A 21,988-nucleotide genomic window follows, 5' to 3' on the forward strand; every position below is an offset into this window, starting at 1 on the left:
GACAGGCCTTTACACCAGACAGGGAATGAAGAATAACACATTCAACCTGATGTGACCTGATGTGCAGTATTTCAGAATAGTTTTTGAGTTAATGTTGCATATAATGACGTATAAAACCAGAGAAGTTTTTAAAAATTATAACTAACAGAAATGCTACAATCATAGTTAAGTAATTGAGAGCTCAGTTGGAATGAAAACCAGCACAGGACCAGGATTGGGAAACTCTGTTGTAATGCACAGCTAGACAGTGGTCACCACAACCATTTACTTCAACAGGAAGTCAGCAATAAATCAAGTTAATTATAATCTTTTCTTAATTCAGCACGTATATTAATGACTATTTGATCTTAATTCCATTTAGCTCAATTTCCCCTTCTAAACAACAATACCTCCAAGAGGGTCAACGTTTGTCAAAAAGCTAAAATCTATATTAGGTTATAAAGAATAAACCCTCACTTGGCCAGCTAGTTCATTAAACAGCCACTCACAAAGAGTGCATTCTCCAACAGTTAATTTGCAGAACGCATGTTTAGGGTAATATAAACTCCAGGGGTGTCCTTCTTGGTTTTTGTTCCAACTGTACCCTAAATGACTTAATTGGACCAATTAAGTGCTTATTAGAAGCTAAGTTGGTCCAATTAATTAATTTACTGTAAAGTTGGAACAAAACCCAGGGGGAACACCAGCCCTCCAGGACAAAGATTGGACACCCCTGGTATACTCTCTTGGTGCATGTCCATTATCTGCCAACAATAGAGAGCTCTTTTAAAGGTGCAACAGTAATATACATGGAGTTAATTAATTCTTGCCCTGATAATTGACCTTGTGCCTGTGTTTAACACTAGAACCGCCGCTGTTATACTCATACCTAAAACCACCGCTGGCTGTCATTATGACTGTTACATTTAAAACAACATCGATATTAAAATGAAAGACAAACTATCGGATACAACTCGAAAGTTTTATTCAAGCACATCATATCAAACATCTGCACAGCTGAAATGCTGTATTTAAATGAACAATTAAACATAAAAGGGTTCATTTTCTAACTTACCACATATAAAGCACTACTTTAAAAAAATGAAAAACTATAATAAAATAAACATTCCAAAGAAACTAGTGTGTAAACAGATATACATACATACAAAACCATAAAAACGAAATAATTTTTTAATTTAAAACGAAAGTAGTTTCTCTTGCGTGTGTCAGACAGTGCAGCACTGAATCCAGGTGGAGCTGCAGCAGCTGCTGCTTTGCAGTTTACTGATCGAAATGTTTCTGCTGAAGCGCTGTGGCTAGATTCAAGATGAAATCTTTCCTACTGATATTTTCCCAGGTGCATTCCTTGTACAAAATGAAGGAATTGATGGCTGCCAGGTCCAGGAGAGATAACAACAGGCTTGTATATAAAAAATAGAATATTGTAAGTTATATTCAAAATAAACATGTATTGTAAAGGGCAGTCAAAATAACTGCTTTGGCGGATCTAAGTAGACGGGATTGTAACTTCCTTATTTTGTGTGATCCTGCCTTTGAAACGCCATCACGGTATTTAATGTATGTATTTAGGAAAAGTCATAAATGGACAACCGCCTAACTTTCAGACACGCAGAGTAATTTAAATCTGAAAACCTCAAACCGTCAGAATGACTGCCACGGCGGTTCTTGGGTTAAACATTATACTTATTACTAAATAGGGACTATTGGGTTGCTCATTACATTACGATTGTTTTCCAGGCATTCATGCGAGACACTTTTTACTCCTGCAAATACTCTTACTAGAATCACATGAACTAAAGTAAAAAAAAATAAAAAATCATTCATGATATAAAGTTTGGAGGAAGGCGTCTCTCCCCACGTGGATCCTCAGAGGGTTTCTTGCTTAGTTTTTTCCCCTTTATAGTCTGTTTTTCAAACCCAGAGGCCTTTAGTTTCTGCAACGTGGTAAAGTCCAGCTTGTGTTTTGGCGGTGGAAATCAATACCAGTGCTTTCTAATGTAATGTTATTATTGCAGTTAGTAACTAAGTGACAGGTTAGCAAATAATAAACACATTTACTACAGAACAAACATAATTTTGAAAACTTCCCAAAAATCAAATATGTTATATAGTATATATGTGTGAGAGAGAGAGAGAGAGAGAGAGAGAGAGAGAGAGAGAAGCATATATACATTGATAGAGAGCTGAATTTCAAATAATTAGCTAGCAGCTGCTGGCCTCAGAAAAAACAAGAACGTTCTTATGAAAATATTTAAGGTCTTTCTAAGATCCATCTTAAGTGCAATTCTCCACATTTTCTTACAATTTTCTTTAGGCTGTTATTATTATTATTATTATTATTATTATTATTATTATTATTATTATTATTATTATTATTATTATTATATGCATGTATTAGTCACATCTAATGTTAATGTATGTTACTGCAATGCTAAAAAAAGGAAATAATACCATTCAATGTGAACAGTGTTTAAGTCTCCAAGTCATTAGTAAACCAGATAAGAAGATCTTGTGCAATGTTTGGCAACATTGGATGAACTCTTAGGGTTTTAAGAAGAATCCCAAGCTTAGAGGTTTACTTTATACTGCATTGTACTGATAAGGCAATAGCTAGGTGAGGTCAATATAACTGAAAAAAATGATAATTATACAACATACAAGACTTTAGCTGCAACCCTACTTAAATCACCAGAACACATGGATAGGAACGTTTTCCAAACATACTTGGCAGCCACTGTATCTAAAAATATGTTTTTAGTTTGTTGTTTCCAATCACTAGGATGTAAAGCTTAAAGTTGACAAACCCAATAAATTGCAGAGAAAGTCTTAGTGAATTTACTGGCTTTGCCCACTAGCAGTGCTTCTGAGAAAACAAATGAAATTTCCTGACCTCCAATGGCAGGCCCCCACCGTTTCATACTGCATGTTCAAGAAGCACATCTGTCATCATAACAGGAGGAAAATACATTCCTTAAAACATCTGGTTGTTTTGAAAAATAGCCACAGGGAGTTTCACTGAAAAGAAATAAAACTGTAAATGTAACGGTGCAAAGTGTTTCTACACAACCAACTCTCAAAAATATATATTTATTTACAAACAAACAAAAAAATGACCCCTAGTATATTTTATGGTTATTTGTAATGCATCTATTTTCCACCTTACTCCTGAGGAAATAACATATATGTCTGATTAATAATGTATAGCAATGAATGTAAGGTAACTTTAATCGTAAAAGGACCCAACATGATTTACTTTATACTTAATTTCTTAATGTGTATTCTTTCATCGCCAAGAGCGTGTTTTAAAATAAATAAATGGTAAATAATTTAAGTTAGTTATGTTTCACCAAGGTCAGTACTCTTGTATTCATCCATGTGCGACAGATCCTCCTTCTTTCCCCCAAAACACAGGACTTCGTAATTGCTTCTAATTATTATTTTTTTAATAATATAGAAAAAACCACACGTTTAAGTAATTGCATTGTGAATTCATAGGTATCGTAAGGACCCACTGGTAAATTACATCACTTCCTTCATATTGTAGCGTGCACGGGGGAAGGCAGCAGCAGGGCTGGTAGGTGACGTAATCACACACAGAGGCATAAGCCCGATATATGCTCCTTGCAAGGGAGCCGGCTCTTTTTTACAGCAGTATCAACTCTATGCTTTAGTGCGAGAGATCCCAGGTTCGCGTCCGCCCTCTGCCTCTGTGTGGATTGCCTGATTGGACTGCCTGCGTTAACCGAGATCGCTACAATATATTATAGACTGTACGAAGCCACTAACACGAGATTCAGAGCTGGTCTGCTGTGCCAAATGTGCTCCGTTTGAGGATCGTCCCAACATGGGAAAGGCAAGCACCACAATATCATTATTTAATGTGGATTTTTATATTTTTATTTTTTACTCAAGAGCAAATTTTATCTTTAAGGTTAGTATCCTGGATTTAGCAGGGTGTCTAAATTCTGTGGCTTTGTAGAACTCCGATTTCAAAACAAGCCTAGGTTGTTTTTTTTTTGTATGACATCATAGTACAATCAAGCCCCCACACAAATTAAACATACATATAACAAAATATATGTTTGGGAAATGTAACTTAATACCTGTGTAAAAAAAACAATACTAAAATGGCTTAATATTGTGTATGGATTGTATGACTACTGTACTGGACTATTTTGCTCATGGGGCCATTCAATAAATCAGCTATTCCCTCATTACCAATCCAGATGTGGTGCAGTATTTACTTCCGATGCTGTGATTAAAATATAGTTGATGGGAAGGATCTGGAATGGGTTTTTCTCTATTTTTCAATGTTATTGTAGCAGAAACCGCCCAGTTTGGAATACAATTGTATTATGGTTTTGGGATATCACCAATATTAATAGTAATAACAGAACAATTCCTAATTCCTAACATTGTAGTCTCTATATCTTAATATAAAAAGCAAATATAGCTATTGCCACATTTTGCCTCTGATTTAAATTTCCCTTCGCTTCCTCCCGCACCCCTTTTTTAAGCTTTTCACAAACTGGTTTCATAGAACGTGACACTCCTTTATCTCATCCAATATAATCTATGATTAAACAGGATTCCATTTCAATGATGGTGAAGCTTCTTAGGCGTCTAAAGAGAACATATCTAAGGGGAAGATAGATGTAATTCCTGTTTGACATTAACCGCTTATAGCCAGTGGGCACAGAGGTTACCTGGAGTGCACCGGAGCCTTATGCAGCTTATAAGTTTATTTTAGTCACCAGGGAATACTGTGGGAGCTGAGTGCCTGGCATGGATGACCAGTTTCATTTTTGAAACCCAAAGTAATCAGCTGAAGATAGGGTTAGGTTTAACCCTATCCTGCCGGAGCAATCTACTTTCAGGACTTAAATCCTGAATGCAATCTCATTTCCGGGTTGTCTTACGGCAATAAGAATTTGTGGGACAATCAAATCAGTCTTTCTGAGCCTTGTCATTGGATAAAGCTATGCACTAGGAACAAAACAAATTGTATCAAAAACGTCTACCAGCGCGTATTTTGAAGTGGAAGAGGACAAGATGGAGAGCAGGCTTATACTTGACAGTACGTACACCACACAACATCACTTTTATTTATGGATTTATTTATTTGTTAGCTTTACAGTGGTGGCCACATTTATTGCAGTAGTCCAATATAGCTAGGTTTACTGCTTTGTCACCATTTATAGTATAGTTTGTTTTTCTATATACTTTTTATTGTTGTTATAGTACATTTTTCTATAGACTTTTAAAAAAATATTCATGGATTCTATAACATTTGTATATAAATATGATTTTTATCTTCATATATTTCATGGTTAAAAAGTTTTACATATGATTTGGCAATGTACTTTGTGATATTTTGCTTAGTCTGAACTACTTCCATAAAATAGCTGATAGGGCCGTTTTGTCATACAGACCATGGCTCTGACAAAATCTTGGGGGTGTGGCTTATATATATATATATATATATATATATATATATATATATATATATACACAGTATATAGACACACATTCCACAACAAAATACATTATATAATTGGAAACAGCCAGATAAGGCGTTTCTGTGGATGTATTGGGTTTTAATTTCTGATTTAAGGTTGACAAACTACAAGCGCTAAAACAAAGTGGTCATATTTATGCATTCTGCTTAGGCGCTCTCTCTCTCTCTCTCTCACTCCCCCACCCCCAACTGCTGCCCCTAATGGGGTTTTTAAGTTCCCTTTTATAGCATGTGGCTGTTCCCAGTTAGCACCAATTATCTAATTTGGGAACAGCCACAGTCCTTTGGCAGGGATAAGATTAACCCTATCCCTGCCAACCAACACCACAAACACTTTATAGGCAGGGTTCTGCCCTGCTACAGATGGTTATTATTTGTTCTTTCGGGAAACTAATGCAATGCAAGATGTTAGTGTGCTATTAATCACTCATGGAAGAAAACCCCATCTGGATGAATCCAGAGTTACAGTGGCAGTACTTTTTAAATTAAAATACATCCCTGATCTCTAAAAGAAATGGTAATGTTGATGGATAACTTAGAAATGTATTCTCATAAACTAGTTCTCACAAGAGCAATGGAATAAAAACAAAAAAAAGAAATAAAAGCTATGCTGAACATGTGCTTATTTCTGTTAATTTACATTTCAGAGAAAGTCCAGTATCCTGGGAGACAGGGAGACTGTCAGCAAGGTTTTAGGAAAGGGAGATCATGTCTAACTAACCTGCTTGGTTTTTTTGAGGATGCAACATCGACAAGGGATAATTGCAAAGCATACAACATGGTTTATTTAGATTTCCAGAAAGCTTTTGACAAAGTCCCGCACAAAAGATTAATCCTCAAACTGAACACAGTAGGGATTCAAGGAAATGCATGCACATGGATTAAGGAGTGGTTAACATGTAGAAAACAAAAAGTACTGATTAGAGGAGAAACCTCAAAATGGAGCGAGGTTACCAGTGGTGTACCACAGGGATCAGTATTAGGTCCTCTGCTATTCCTAATCTACATTAATGACTTTGATTCTGGTATAGCAAACTTGTTAAATTTGCAGAAAACACAGAATTAGGAGGAGCGGCAAACACTGTTGCACCAGCAAAGATCATTAAAAAATGATCTAGACAGCATTCAGAACTGGGCAGACACATGGCAAATTACATTTATTATAAATATCATATGGGAGATACTGAAATTGAAGAAGGAATCTATGAAAAAGACCTAGGAGTTTATGTGGGGAAGCTATATAAAAAAAGGCCAACAAGATGCTCGGATATATAGTGAAAAGTGTTGAATTTAAATCAAGGGAAGTAATGTTAAAACTTTACAATGCATTAGCAAGACCTCATCTAGAATATTGTGTTCAGTTCTGGTCACCTCGCTACTGTAATGTTGTTGAAGCTGACACCTTGGGATCCTTCAAGAAACTGCTTAACTAACAACCAAACGAGCAAGATGGGCCGAATGGCCTCCTCTCGTTTGTAACCTTTCTTATGTTCTTAACATTCTAGAACTTGGTAATTTACATATATATAAAAAACATTGGCAATGTCACAGGGTATGCTTGACTTAACACAGTTATGTATTACACACTTTAACTGTTCCTTCTATCACCCCACAGGTTGTTTGAATCTCATACTGACTACCAGCTTAAGCACACAGGAATCACACACAGACCAGTAAGTAAAAGTATTTTCGCTTTATTACAATGGTAAATGTAAACAATAACTATGCACAATAAAAATTATCAGATATATCATCACTATACAGCATCTATCCATGCATATCCTAAAAATGTTATAAATACCTAAAAAAACAAAAACAAGTGCACAACTAAAGTGCACAGATTATAAGCATCAAGGTAAATATTACAGTTCCCACAAAACTAAGCTATCAAGTCCTCCAATGTCCCAAACCAATTCCTTGAAAAGGCAAAAGTAAGTATTCACGATATCACTGTATAAATCACCTGGCCTTCCAAGTCCTCTGAGTGTCCCGATTCCTGCGGTCAAAGTTAACGCTCCATCACTCGTTCTGAACGTGATAACAAAAACCCCTCAAACCCCTCCCTCCATTCCAACAATGTCGACCCCTGGAAGACAAGCAAGAAAATCCACTTATTATTCTGCTCTCTTCCACAGATCGCTCTGAGCAGGCTTCCCTTGCGCGCCCCGATCTCAGCCCTCCCTGCAAATCGGGTCTTGGTCTTCCAACCCGACCAACTCCTGCAAAGTAGGACCTCGCTTATCGGGGTGTCTCAGATGATGCAGCGTTCTGCCCTTCCTCCTGGCACTCCTATGACCCGGGCTGATGTTCAAACCAGAGGGAGACAGTAGGGTACCCTGGAGACAGAGATAAACGAAACCCCATTCAGCATCCCAGTATTACTTTGGCTCTTGAATCTTTAATATTTTATTCAATAAACTACACATTCTGTACTATACTTTCTTATCATAACTGAATTATAAGCCACAACTACTGTACCGATAACGTTCTTCAATGAAGGATCATATGTCAATAACAGGCAAGCTCAAAATGAATCTTCTGTTGTATCATTTTTTTTATTAACTTTCCTTGTTGTAGTGAGTACTTAGCTTTGGTTAGTACTGCATAGCAGTCTTTCCTTCTTCCTAGCCATATATCCAGTTCTTTTTCTTGAACAAGTGTTCCCATCTGTTTCTTTGGTCCAGGATCCTGTACTTGCTTCTCCACAGAAAAATGGGCACACTGGTCCCTTACGGTGCTTCCCTCGACTGCTCTCCCTTCCTGCACTTTCAGTTCCTCTTTTAGGGTGGGAATAATCAATGGTGTCTGATGACAAGCACCTGGCCATCGTTTCAGGCTGAAAGCCTTGCAGCTGTGACCGTGATAAAACAATTAACACAAATTAACAGCACACATATTCAACCCAGCTATTTAGGTCTCCCTTTGGGTAATTAATATAACAGTTAAAAACCACACATGTAAAAATATAAACAACAATAAATAGTGTCATAAAATACAATAAAACAGTGAACAACTATTTAAAAAGTGTGCTTATTATAACCATAAAACCATGGTGAAAATAACACTATTTTAGTCACTTGTGACAGCAATTTAAGGAAATTATTCTATTTTTCTTTAACAGTTTCCAGGAAGCTGACATGATGTAACATTGGTTGATACATTTTAAAGGTAAATGTTTTTCCCTAAAAATAAATAAAGAAATAAAGACATGCAGTTGAGAGTTAGTTTAATCCAAGCCTTTCTGACACCCCATGCAACAGACTTCTGTGATTTCTCATTCATTGTTCACATCCACTTCCTACAAACAGATAGGTACAGATTGCCAGTGTCAGGGCAATATTACAACATGGAACATTAATGCTCTTTCTTGTGCATTTTATAGGTTTTCCTGGGATTCTCTTAAGTCAGGAATGCTGAGAAGGCTATGGCCTTCAGAAAGTTATCTGTCTTCACAGACTGATGTGAGTATGTGAGGCTCCTTTTATAGAATAAAGCACAAATAGGGTAGTAAAAACAATACAGAAAGCATGCTGTTATCAGTTATCATATTTATAAAGTCATACACCTTTACACACTCCTTTTAAATTCACCAAGGAATAATGAATCGAAGTATTGTAATGTCGGTTTACTTATTACTATGCTTCATTCTTTTATATTTACTTTGAATCAAATCAAAGCATAGCACAGATTGCTGTACATACAGGCCTCTACTGGTACTCCAGATAACGATCACTGCGACAACACTGGCCTATTCTTATAAGGAGCTGGATCATGGAGTGAATAGCTGGCACTTACATGTTAGCGCTAAGAGTTGCCAAACAACTTGTGTTCATTTCTGAAGAGCTTCCACTAAAATAAAAAGCAGGTTCACGCACTCAGGCAACGAAAGACAAACCAAGGAGCCTACAGGCAAAATGCAAACAACCTTAATCTTGGCTCAAACTATGACAGCGCTAGAAAGAACACAGAGTGTGCCTAGTAATTGGTTTGTTTGTCTTTCACAATAGGGTTTTCTTTTCTTTTTTTTCCTGGAATAGGGCTGTAAAGGTTTATTCGCGGTACATAAACTAAAATGGCAAAGCTGCCGGGTTGCTTAATTGTCTAACAAACTCTCTTGTTTACTTTCAGATCCGACTCAACAGCAATTGTGATGCGATTTTTTATTAAGGGAATAGAATGAGAAAGGATAACAGCTATCACTTGTCAAATATAAAGTATTGAGGTCAGGCCTGGAGATGCTCTGTGTGTTATGTTACCACTTATGACCAGTCTCAAGATATATTATAGGGTCATAGAGTAGATGAAAAGCTGCATGCTACAGTACATGCAGGTGTGGATTACAGACAACGAAAGCAAATACAACATAAAAACAAATACATGTGGAAATTATATGCTAAAGTCAAAATCTATGGTTCAATGACCAACACATTTCGGATGAATCCTGAACTGCTAAGCCAAAGGCTTTGGTTGCTGAGAGGACAGATGAGTCTTTATTTTATATTTCTCAATGCAGTTAACCAGATGACATCCCATTAACCTTTATGAAAAGGTTCTGATGGTGCAGAACCCATTGCCTTTTTGGTACATAATAAACATATGGTAGAGCAAATGCTTGCATTTTTTTTCTTAGGAATTATGTGATTTTGTATCTGACAAAACTAAATTTATTTTCCTATTTTCAGAAATTACTATAATAATCCATTTAAAGTAAAGGGCCTAAGGGCCTTTAGTTTGTTCTGTAAAGGAGGAGCTAGTGTCAAATATTATATTCACTCCTACAGAATAATATTGAATAATCAAATAAGGTGTTAGCATAACGGTAAAGTATATTAAAATGACTGATTTATAGGTTGTGAAATAAAATCTTATAATAAATGTTAAAATATATGTGAGAGAAAGCTCTGAATATCCCCAAAGTTATTCGAAATATTGTAAATACCAAGTTTCATCATAATTTAATAAAACGTTTTACAGATAAAAAAATGTGTGACATTCAGATGTACAGATAGACAGCTGGAAAAATGTGGTATGATACTATGATACCTAATCTAATTATTGGTGAGATCTGATTAGAGTGTTTTAAAAAAGCTATTATTTTTTAATTAACTTTAGAATACTGGCATATTATTGTACAATCAAAATTGCAATGTTCATCTGCGGGATCGTGATGAACTGGTGGGGCAAACTTGAAGTGGACAAACCCAAGATTAAAACCACCTTTATAAAATTCATCCTAATAGTATGTGTTACCATCATATACCAGATATCAAATTTCAAGATCCTAAATAGATATTCCATTCCTGATACAAACTTCTCTTTCATTGTGAATGTAATAAAAGCTAGTCCTGAAAGCAATTGCAGTGGCTCTGGTGGATAATCCAAATATCTCTGGCTAGACAATACAAAGTAAATGCCTGAATGCATTAAAGAGATCTAAAAATATAACAGAAATTCAGAGTGCTGTAATAAAATCAAATTCCCTGCACTCAGAGGGAGCCTAAAATGTCAAGCTAAGTGCGTGTAGAGAAGAACCCCTGAATATAATGGTGTGAAGCAGATTGCTTTTAAAGTGCCACCAAGGCAAAAGGAATTCAGACTCAACTGATTTCAACCGTGGGCTAAGAATGCAGTGGTCGGTGTTTCTGCAGCTTTACGGTTTTTGTTGGCTTTTCAGTTTTCCCTTTCACTCCTCACAGACCATTTTACAGAATGCATTATCATGTATTCTAGGGGCTTAGTAGGTCAACCATCTCCTCTTTGCAATACCAAGCATCCATAGTTCATTGTCTTCAGGTGAAGTGAAAACAAGAAAAAAACAAGCCACTCATTAATAAGGAAGGATGTAGAATAATCTACAATGATACCAATTTCCAGTGTCTGACAGTGATCATGTTTATGATATTGTGGCAAAGTGGTTAACAGTGTGCAGGTGCAGGTGAACAGACAGACAATTATAATCCAGGTGCAAAGTTGTTTAAAGGGTTTGTATGTCCAGTGCCTGGCAGCAAAATAAACAGTAAACAGTAAATGATGCCAAGTAATACAGCGGCATGTATTATTTAAATTGTAATCTCTGGGTTTGTCCCGAAATAATAGTTCTGTTCTTTATACACCCCCACAAAACACATGCACAAGTCCGTTAGTGAGTGAATTAGTGCTCGTGGTGCAAATACAGTTATTTGTGATACAAGTGCAGTGCTGTTCCGGGTTTGTGCTGGCACTTGGCGACAGCTCCGGAATGTGTTAGCCGTCTACTAATAACAAGACACAATTAGACAAAACAAACAAACACTCACGATACGGATAAACATAACACAGGTCCTTCCGGGTTCTTTTTCATTAACCAAAACGAAGGAACAGATTACGTCGCTTCGTTCCCTACTTATACCGTCACTCATGACCCCTTGGTAAACGATTGCAGCCACTCCTCCAATCCACGACTGCCACATCATTTCCCTTCCGGACCGACTTCCTTTTAACCCTAGAAACAAAGTGTCAGGCCAAACAGTCCAGGGTACTCTGTTCCCATTACTTAGCGATCACAGGTCGGGAGGGAGATTTACCACCAAGAATCATTGTCTTTCTGTTACAGATATACATAGCTTTCTATCTATCTATCTATCTATCTATCTATCTATCTATCTATCTATCTATCTATCTATCTATCTAACTATCTATCTATTTATCTATCTATATTTACACATATTTTGAGAAATGGGTGCACACTATTTTGGTCAGGTTAAGTATAGTTTAAGCCAGGAGTCACAACCTTAAAATCAAGCTTTAATGAAACCAATTCTAGTTTTCTTTCTTTCACACAAGTTAATGTCAAACAAAAAATTGCATAACACAAATATTATTGCAAGCACTGGGAGTCTAGACCCACTCCAGTCTTCCTGATCAACTCAGCCATGACTTCTCACAGCACGCAAGTATGTGAGTCTTGTTTGCTTCAAAAGTGTGTCATGAAAAAAATAAAATAAATCAAGGGATCAATAATCAATAGCACAACTAATTAACAAAACTACACCACTATATCAGAAAATATTTACCAGTTAAGGTCTCACTAAGCCAACAATCTTCCCAACTTTCTTGTTTTCTAATATGTTCTTGTTTTAAGTTTTAATAAATGCAATTATGTATACTGTAAGTTGAGGCTAAATGTGTCTACAAGTGTCAGTCATTACCCACACAATGTGTTAATAAAGTATTTAGGAAATTGGCCAGCTGCTGGTCTGGCAATCAAGATTATGTTTGGAACTTTATTTATTCCAATGACCAATCTTTCATGGGATGCTGGTTTGCTGGTATTGTAGCTAAACTGGCTTGTGGTATTAATGTCAAGTAATAAATAAGATTGATTAAACCATGATGAACAGTGACATGATTTTTTTCTACCCAGTTTTGTCTTGGTTAGCATACAAGGTGATTTGAATGAATCCAAGGGAAGGAAAATGTATTGCATTAAATTTGCAGGATACATTAAAACAACCAAGCCAGTTTACATGTTTATGCCCCCAGCAGTTAGTTTAATTCCCTGCAAAGGGGATATAGTGGAGCTAGGCATAGGTCAATGTGTCACACGTCACATTTCACATACTAAATACCTGGAGAACTGCTTCTGTTATGCTAACGTTACTTAACATGAATTAACGAGAATATCAGATTGAGAGATATCAGGGGGTTTCTGCCTGTCCGTCCATTTGTCCATCTGTATGTCAAATGATAGATCTGGATCAAAGATGACCCCCAAACTCTGAATTTCTAGTTTAAGTTTTGATGAGAGACTGCAAGGGTCAAGCTCATGTAATTCCATATTTCCTTTTTGGTTGGTTCTGTGAGCTCACTAGCATAACCTCTATTTTATCTGAATTCAACATTAGAGGAGTCTGTGACATCCAATGCTTGATGTCTGTAAGGCAAGTAGCTAATAACACCCAGGGAGAAGAAATTCATGGCTTTAGGGACAAATAAAGCTGGGTATCATCAGCATAACAATGGAAGTTCACACCGTGTCTGCGGATAATGTCTCCTAACAGTAGCATATATAACGAAAACAACAAGGGACCTAGAATGGAGCACAATGGAATAACCACAGACAACTTCTGATAATGCCGATTTTACCTCCCCAATAGAGACGAACCGAAACCTATCAGAAAGATAATATTTGAACCAGGATAGGACAAGGCTAGACAGTCCTGCTGGGCTTTCAAGATGATTCAGTAGGATGGAATGGTCTACAGCAGTGGTTGGCAGGGCTGTATCAAGGACGGAGCGAGAGCAGAACTTCATTGTAATATTGCCGCAAGGGGGCTGTCATGGGGGATTCCCCATATGATCTTCATATATAGCAGCAGCGGGGCAAACACAACGAACTGTATACTGTACACATAATGTTTCCTGTGTTGTCCGCTGATGTGAGTCTGTTTCGCCGGCTAATCTCTCTCCCTAGCAGCCTGCCTGCATGTCAGTTCTGCATGTGTGTGTATGAATGCGAGTGGATATCGATGGGCCAATGGGTGATGAGTGGGCGGAGTCAGCGTCCATAAAAGGGCATGCTGCGTGCCAATTGAGGGAACTGAATAGAGCAGGGAATATGAGAGAGAGAGCGACCCTTTGAAAACAGCACAAAAACAATTTGATAAAAAATAAAAAATAAGTTTTACTGCTTTCGCTGCACCCTGTTATCTGTCTCTTCATTGACAGCCAGAACCCCCGCACATAGCCAGCCGCTACAATATATTTCTTGTCACTAATCAGATAATTAAGTGTTTTGCAAAATTGATTCCAAAGTGCTTGCTGATTGTGGGATAAACAATACATGTGTATACTGTATCAGGTTTTGCATGCAATGACATATTGTATTACATTTAAGTCTTGCTATGGTACTGGAGCCGTCATACACAGGAATACACAAAAACATAAAAAAGTGAATTCAAAAGTAGCACACATTTTTATTTGAAATGCTTCATTGCGTTACATTTATGCCTCGTTATGGTATTGGAATCCTCACACAGGAACGAAGAATAACATTAAAACAAATAAAAAAGCAGCACACATTTTTATTTTAAATTCTTGATTGCGTTTTGTTCATTGTGTTTCATTTATGTCTGGCTATGGTATGGAACCCTCATACACAGGAACGCAGAATAACTTTGTTTTTATTGATGAGCCGGTTGCCTGTGAAACAATTTAATCTACTGTTTTTTTTCCATCATGGAACAGATATCGATACATTGGGTCGTATATGCATGTAACAGGGGAGATCTGTGCTGACTGTCTGGCGCATACATGGTTCTGCAGGAAGTTGGCAGCAGCTTCGTAAGATCCGCCTGTCAGTCATAGCGATGACACAGAGAGGTGGGGAAGAGGGAGTGAATGCTCAAAATAGTTCTGTATGCACTGCTGCTACTGTTAAACCACCAAACCTTACAAAATGATATACTTACTTTCACTATTGAACAAGCAGGGAAAATATGCTGCATCATTCATAATAGACTGTAATTCTACATGTCTACATGTTGTCATTCCAAAAATATCAAATACCTGTAACACAGTGTGATAAAGAGAGAAAGAATCAATGCTGTAAATCTCCCTCACGACCAGAAAGGGCACTGTGTAAGATTGGTGGTACACTTCCCCTAGACGGGTTGACTTGACGGTGGGTGGAAACAAGGATTATCCTTGGGCAGAAACAGAAAGTCAGACATCTTGGAGGAAGCATGTAGCTGCGCGTACTCTAAACGGTTCCCAGTGATCAGCCGAGCCCATTGCAGGGAGGAGTTGGGCAGTACAAAGGGGACTCAGCTGTGCGAGTACATCTTGCTCTGAAACGTAACATACAGTTGGAGTTTCTGCTTGTTTTTGTTACATGTTTGTTCTGTTTTGTAGAGGAGGAGTATAGAGCCAGGGGCTGCAGCCACGGAGCCAGCCCAACCAACTGAACATTACCCTCACCTCACGACACCAGCACTCACCACAACTGCGCTGTTTGAAGAGCACAGTTTCGTGCACTGGGACGTGGATTGTGGATTTATTGTTGTTGTTTTGTTTTGGCCTGCAAGCCATCCGTGTACCCCCGATACCATCGTTGGTAGAGGGGTGGCCCTTTTTGTTATTTAATTAACACTGATGTTTTGGGAGTATAATACTGTTTGGACATTCACTCTGTTACCACATCTAGTTTCTGAATACACAGTGGAGAGTTCCATGCAGTTTTACATAGCGGGTACAAAATGCGAAGCAAAAAATCCATTAAGTAACTACAATACCTTCTTGACATCAGAATGTGTTAAGTTTGGAAAGTTCACTGTTGTGCTTTGGATAAAACTATGGAAACAGACCTTCTATTAGCTTCCCCTCAAGAGACACTAACAGGATGCAGTATGACTCATAATGGCTTGAAGTAAATTACACTTACTTGTAAAAATTTCTAGGTCAGCAGCATCTGTAGGTTTAAACATTGCAGTTCGAACAGGGTCTTGCAGTTGCCCAGTGTCATGAAGTGCCATTATAGAACTGTTGTGCTGCACTGAGAGGTAGTAATAATAAGATTATTAAATTGCATGTATTCCAGTAAAGCCAAATGAATTTTCTATATGCAAGTTTTTTTTTTTTAAATAACATACTACTTAAGAGATTAGACCCAATTTCAAATAAAGACAGGGTTTAAGATTAATTTAATTGTCCTGTATAGACTATTCGTTTAAGGCCATTGTCCCCACCTAGCTATATAGACAGTGAAGAGCAGTCCTGGGAACCACTTAAATGTAGAACATTAGGAAAGAACGGGATGTTTGCTGTGGAGAAGGAAATTTGCACAGCATGAGAAAACAAATTCTTGGAATTGAAACCATAGTAATAAGCAGATACAAAATATGAAGCAATAAAGTCTAAAAAATAAAGACTAATAAAATATCCAATTACTGGTCCATATATTTTAAACTGATCTTAATAGAAATATTCTTTAAGACCTAGGATGACCCTTACTGCTGTGAGACCGCATTGATAGGAATTCATGACTCAGTATTTTCTCTGGAACAGTTTGTTTTCAGTTTCATAGATCAAATCACTCATCAATTAAAGGTAATGGTGGCTTGCCAGTCACTGTACACTTATATTAAAAGATAGTTTGGCAATGGTTCTTGATTTGTTTACTTTAAATGGCTGTTCATCTTGCTATAGGTTTTCAATAACGGTTATGCCACACCCGCTGGTCAAAAGACAACCAGTTAAACTATAGCTTTCGAACTTAAGTGCTTAATGTAAACCTTGTTTTCTCTCTCTGCACAGGAACATTGGATTATGCATCACCACCTCTGACCCCCAGGATGAATGAACAGGAGCCACAAACCACGTGAGCAAGTTCAAATATTGTATTAGACACACACACGGCACGTCAAAACATTCGGCAGGCATAGTAACTCAAAATCAATATTTAACAATTTGATGTAAGCGATGCTGAATTATTTTCTTCAGGCAAATATATATGATACTATTACATTTCTATTAGTCTATCATGCAAACATAATGCATCAGAATCAATATTCACAGCTAAATATAGTCTATGCTGAAATATCCCCTACAGGCAAGTATAAGTATTACTAATACAGTGCTATAAGTCTATCAGGCAAAAACACTAATTCAAAGTCAGTATTTAACTTTTTTTTTTTTTTAGATGTAAACATTAGTGACACATTCTGACACAAGTAGGTAACTGTAATAATACTTAATAAACTAGAAAAAATCAGCACCCTCAGCAGCAATAATAACTTCCACCTCTTTATAATCTATTCTAAAATACTATAAAACACTGTCTAAAATATATATCTTAAAAATAAAGAGCAATATACTAAATACATTAACAACAGGACAAGCCTGCCACTCACGGAGCACAATGGGCGGATACTGTATCATGGAAGCTCGCAGTCCTGATCAATGTTTGCAAAATCCAGTCCCGAGCACACAAGAGGAGTGGGAGACGGTAATCCTTTGCCTGGAAAGTGGGTACAAATCCTCTTCGTCCTCCAGGATCAGAGATCTTCACACCCAGGCAAAACCAAGGACCACTTGGAGCTCTCAATCCAGCAGGGGGCCATCACTCGTATAGAGTACTGTAATCCATGAAATCTCCCAATCTAGAAATCGTCTCTCTGACTCCTCCATGGTCCTCAGTCCCGGGTGCCTTTAGAGAATCGAATAACAAAGTCCCGAACTACCACAGGTAACAGCAATGTTAAAGCACAGCGTTAGGCCATTCTTTGAATCAAAATTGGAAGTGGTTTCACACAATCCATGTATACTTTGAGCATAAACAAATGCTGCACCGTCTCTGTAACCTCCTGCTTTATAAACGCACCTTCTCTGGCACGTCCAACAGAAACAAAAGTTAAATGCTTCAAACAGTAACTTTGTATTAAATCACTATTTACACAAATTTAATAAAGCCTTTACTTCTCTTTGCTTTGCAATAGCTCCCGCTGCTTCATCAGATCTATTTCTCCTTTCTCACAGTCTCGTCCCGAGTCTGCTGCGCCTGGCTTCCCAGTTCCTTTCACCGGTCTCCAGCTTCTCGTCCCATTGCAGCTTCCATCTTGCTCCAGCTTTGTTTCTCGTTTCAACCTTGTTTCTCGCTCGCATTTGTGATTAATTTTGCCAGTGCAAAAAAAAAAGAACCAAAACAACAAATCGAAAATAATAAAAAAAACTCCATCGGTGGGTAAATAAACCAAACAACAAAGAAAAGAAAATATAAAAGAGACTTTACATACATAACAGAACAAGTGCAAATAATAATTACATAATAAAACCAATATGTGAAACCATGCAATCACCATTTTCTACTTTTTATGTCACTCGTGACAGTTATCCAAAATGTTATAACTTTATAGTTTCAGTGTTAAGACATACGACCTTACACATCATAAGACCTTGTATTGCAGGGAAAATTAATAGTTGTGCTAGCATCCAAATAATGTTTCTGAGTGTGTCATTCACAACCCTGTGGATATATGAGAATAGAATGTCCATTTTAGGACATCCTCAGATGCCCTTACTGGAGTAAAGTATCAGGCATTCCCCACTTAAGTCTCACGCATCAAAAACTTCCTCTATCACCTCTCCTCGAGTCAATTGTCAGACATCAGACCTCACCCCTCCTCGAGTCAATCGTCACCCCTTCGAGTCAATCATCAAACCTCACCTCTGCTCGAGTTAATCGTCAGACATTAGACCTCACCCATCCTCAAGTCAATTGTCACCCCTCCTTGTCAATGATCAGACCTCACCCCTCCTCGAGTCAATCGTCACCCCTCCTTGTCAATCATCAGACCTCACCCCTCCTTGAGTCAATCGTCAGACCTGACCCCTCTTCGAGTCAATCGTCAGACCTCACCCCTCCTCGAGTCAATCGTCAGACCTGACCCCTCTTCGAGTCAATCGTCAGACCTCACCCCTCCTCGAGTCAGTCGTCAGACCTGACCCCTCCTCGAGTCAATCACCAGACCTCACCCCTCCTCGAGTCAATCGTCAGACCTGACCCCTCCTCGAGTCAATCGTCAGACCTGACCCCTCCTCGAGTCAATCGTCAGACCTGACCCCTCTTCGAGTCAATCGTCAGACCTCACCCCTACTCGAGTCAATCGTCAGACCTGACCCCTCCTCGAGTCAATCACCAGACCTCACTCCTCCTCGAGTCAATCGTCAGACCTCACCCCTCCTCGAGTCAATTGTCACCTCTCCTCAAGTCAATCGTCAGACCTGACGCCTCCTCGAGTCAATCGGCAGATATCAGACCTCATCCTTCCTCAAGTCAATCATCACCCCTCCTTGAGTGAGTCGTCAGGCATCAGGCATAAGTCCTCCTCGAGTTGTTTTTTGTTGGACGGAGTCGTCTGAATCACTTAATCAAACAAGCAAAATAACTTTCGATGCTTCCATTGGATGACACAGATGTCAGTGTAGCTGCTGGTTGGTGCATGAGTTTTTACCTTTCTTTAGCATTTGATATGTATATTTTAAGCGTGTTAAAAAATACTTTAAAAGTTACACTGTGCAATTTCATTATTTGAATTCGTTTGGATTTAAATTGTAAGGCAAGTCTTCTCAGCATACGGCATCAGACATATATATATATATATATATATATATATATATATATATATATATATATATATATATATATCATTTTAAAAAGTTACTTCTATGTATTTTTTTATTTAATTTAATTTTGTTATGTGAAGCGCTTTGAGATATCTTACGTGAAAAGCGCTATATAAAAATACACTGATTGATTGATAACCCTGTCATTAATCTGTCATTATTTTTTTTTATTTAATAAAGTGTGTGTTTGTGTAAGGACTAGGTAAACGTAATTTTACCAAAATGAACTGCAGTTATTCGAGGGACTTGATTATATTACTTGGGGCAAATGCTTGAAACAGTACTAGTTAATGTAATACACTTATGCAGCGTATATGGAAAAACTACTGCAGTTTAATAATACTAGGGGACACTTCATCCTATCAAAGTAAGGGGAGATTGTTTTGAGGACTAGATTTTATGTGCTGGGGCAAAAGCCTTGGAACTGCTCAATAATGCAATAGACCTGGTTTATTTATGTAATTTAGATTGTCTTCTGTTACATTTCGATGTGTAAAACCCTTTTTTATAATATAAAAAAAAACAATATGAAGACATGATTTTGTTATTATCGGAAAATGGGTTCTGGGTTTACCCAGTCCCACACAAACACACACTTTATTAAATAATAAAAAAAAAAAAGATTAATGATGGGTTTATCAATCAATCAATTTGTTTTTATATAGCGCTTTTCACGTAAGACATCTCAAAGCGCTTCGCATAACAAAATTTAATTTAAAAAAATACATCGAGATAACTGCTTAAATATATATATATATATATGTCTGATGCTGTATGCTGACAAGATTTGCCTTACAATTTAAATCAAAACAAATTCAAATAATTAAATTGCACAGCATAACTTTTAAAGTATTTTTTAAAACGCTTAAAATATACATATCAAATGCTAAAGAAAGGTAAAAACGCATGCACCAATCAGCAGCTACACTGACATCTGTGTCATCCAATGGAAGCACCAAAAGTTTTTTTGCTCTTGTTTGATTGGGTGATTTAGACGACTCCGTCCAACCCCTCTCTCCCTGAAAATAAATAAATAAATAAACAACTTGAGGAGAATTGATGCTTCCTGCAGATTACTAGTCTGATAAATGGTTCTTATAATACTGTAAGTTTTATCATTCCTCAACAATTTACAACTGATTTGGTAATACTTTGATTGTGCTTTGTGCTCATTAGGGATTTAACACGCCACAATAACAAGGGTAAATTAATGATGTGCTCTTTGGATCTATGATTCAACAGTAGTTAGTAACTGGTGCTGTTTTCAGTCTACTACTCCTTGTTATGACTCACTTAAATAATGCCTCAGACTTGTAAACTGGCATAAATAAGATCTAATCAAGATGGCTGCCCACAAAGCCACTTCACTCAAAAAACTAAATTAAAGAAAACTGCAAACAAATGATGAAGGGATCTATTTTGCTGATCTACACAGAGTCAGGTCTTAATAATGACACCCTAAAGTGAACAAACCCACTTTCTGCAGTCCTCATTACATTGCATTTGTATTAAATACGTAGCTATATTAATAAGTGGGTCAATACATAAAGAGAAGCGTGAATTTACCAAAACTGAAACAGATGTTCCTAAACGTTTCTTCAGGGCCCACGGTGGTCTTTAGTCCTTAGTTTGAAAAAAATCCCGAAATTATGTTAAAAAGAATACTGGGACACTGCAGATTAACAATTTACAAATCTAAAGAGTGTAAATCACAATTCGAATGTAAAGTAATGTTACAGTGCCATTCGTGCTATACATCAGAGTTACAGTTGATGATTGACATTGTAGCTACACAGCTTGTAACAAAGAGCAACTGTGCAGCACTTTAATTGTTAATGCATGTGTTATTAGAAACATGTCTATTTTTCCAATAAAAAAATAATTGGCTGTTATGAGACATGTGCTGAGCAAATTAGTGTCAGTATGTCTTGGAAATGGACCGTAATTACATTTTGCCTGTTTGGGGTTGAGGGGACCGACCCATGGCAATGAATTAAGCACACTGCAAACATTTAAAGTAATTACTGGATTTGGACATAATTCTCAAATTGTGCTAAACAAGCACCGTGTCTGGATATGAAATTAGTAGTCTGGATAGTTAAATGACAATGATTTCCAAAAAAGAAAAAGAAAGAAAATGAAAGTCAGTGTTAAGTGCAGAGTAGTACTGGACAGATTTTTCAACTTTTTTGGGTTGCAAAAAAATTCTAAATTATTGTTTTTAGTCTTCACTGTTTCCAGCAATCATTCACTCGTCTACTTGTGTGGTGAAAACAAAAGGGGTCGGTTTGATGACTCCACTTCCCTTCT

General features: G+C 37.3%; 2 long non-coding RNA genes across 2 annotated transcripts; both read left to right on the forward strand.

Annotated features, from left to right (window-relative positions):
- The first annotated feature begins 4,783 nt into the window (after window positions 1–4,783).
- On the forward strand, window positions 4,784–7,773 carry LOC131709342 (uncharacterized). The gene is made up of 3 exons (XR_009311486.1): window positions 4,784–5,077; window positions 7,134–7,191; window positions 7,654–7,773. It is a non-coding gene; the product is annotated as an uncharacterized LOC131709342 (long non-coding RNA).
- Window positions 7,774–8,348: 575 nt separating this feature from the next.
- On the forward strand, window positions 8,349–11,639 carry LOC131709347 (uncharacterized). The gene is made up of 3 exons (XR_009311487.1): window positions 8,349–8,686; window positions 8,901–8,979; window positions 9,647–11,639. It is a non-coding gene; the product is annotated as an uncharacterized LOC131709347 (long non-coding RNA).
- The last annotated feature ends 10,349 nt before the right edge of the window (window positions 11,640–21,988 follow it).

This window comes from Acipenser ruthenus, chromosome 3 (genome assembly GCF_902713425.1).
Source record: "Acipenser ruthenus chromosome 3, fAciRut3.2 maternal haplotype, whole genome shotgun sequence".
Taxonomy (NCBI): Eukaryota; Metazoa; Chordata; class Actinopteri; order Acipenseriformes; family Acipenseridae; genus Acipenser; species Acipenser ruthenus.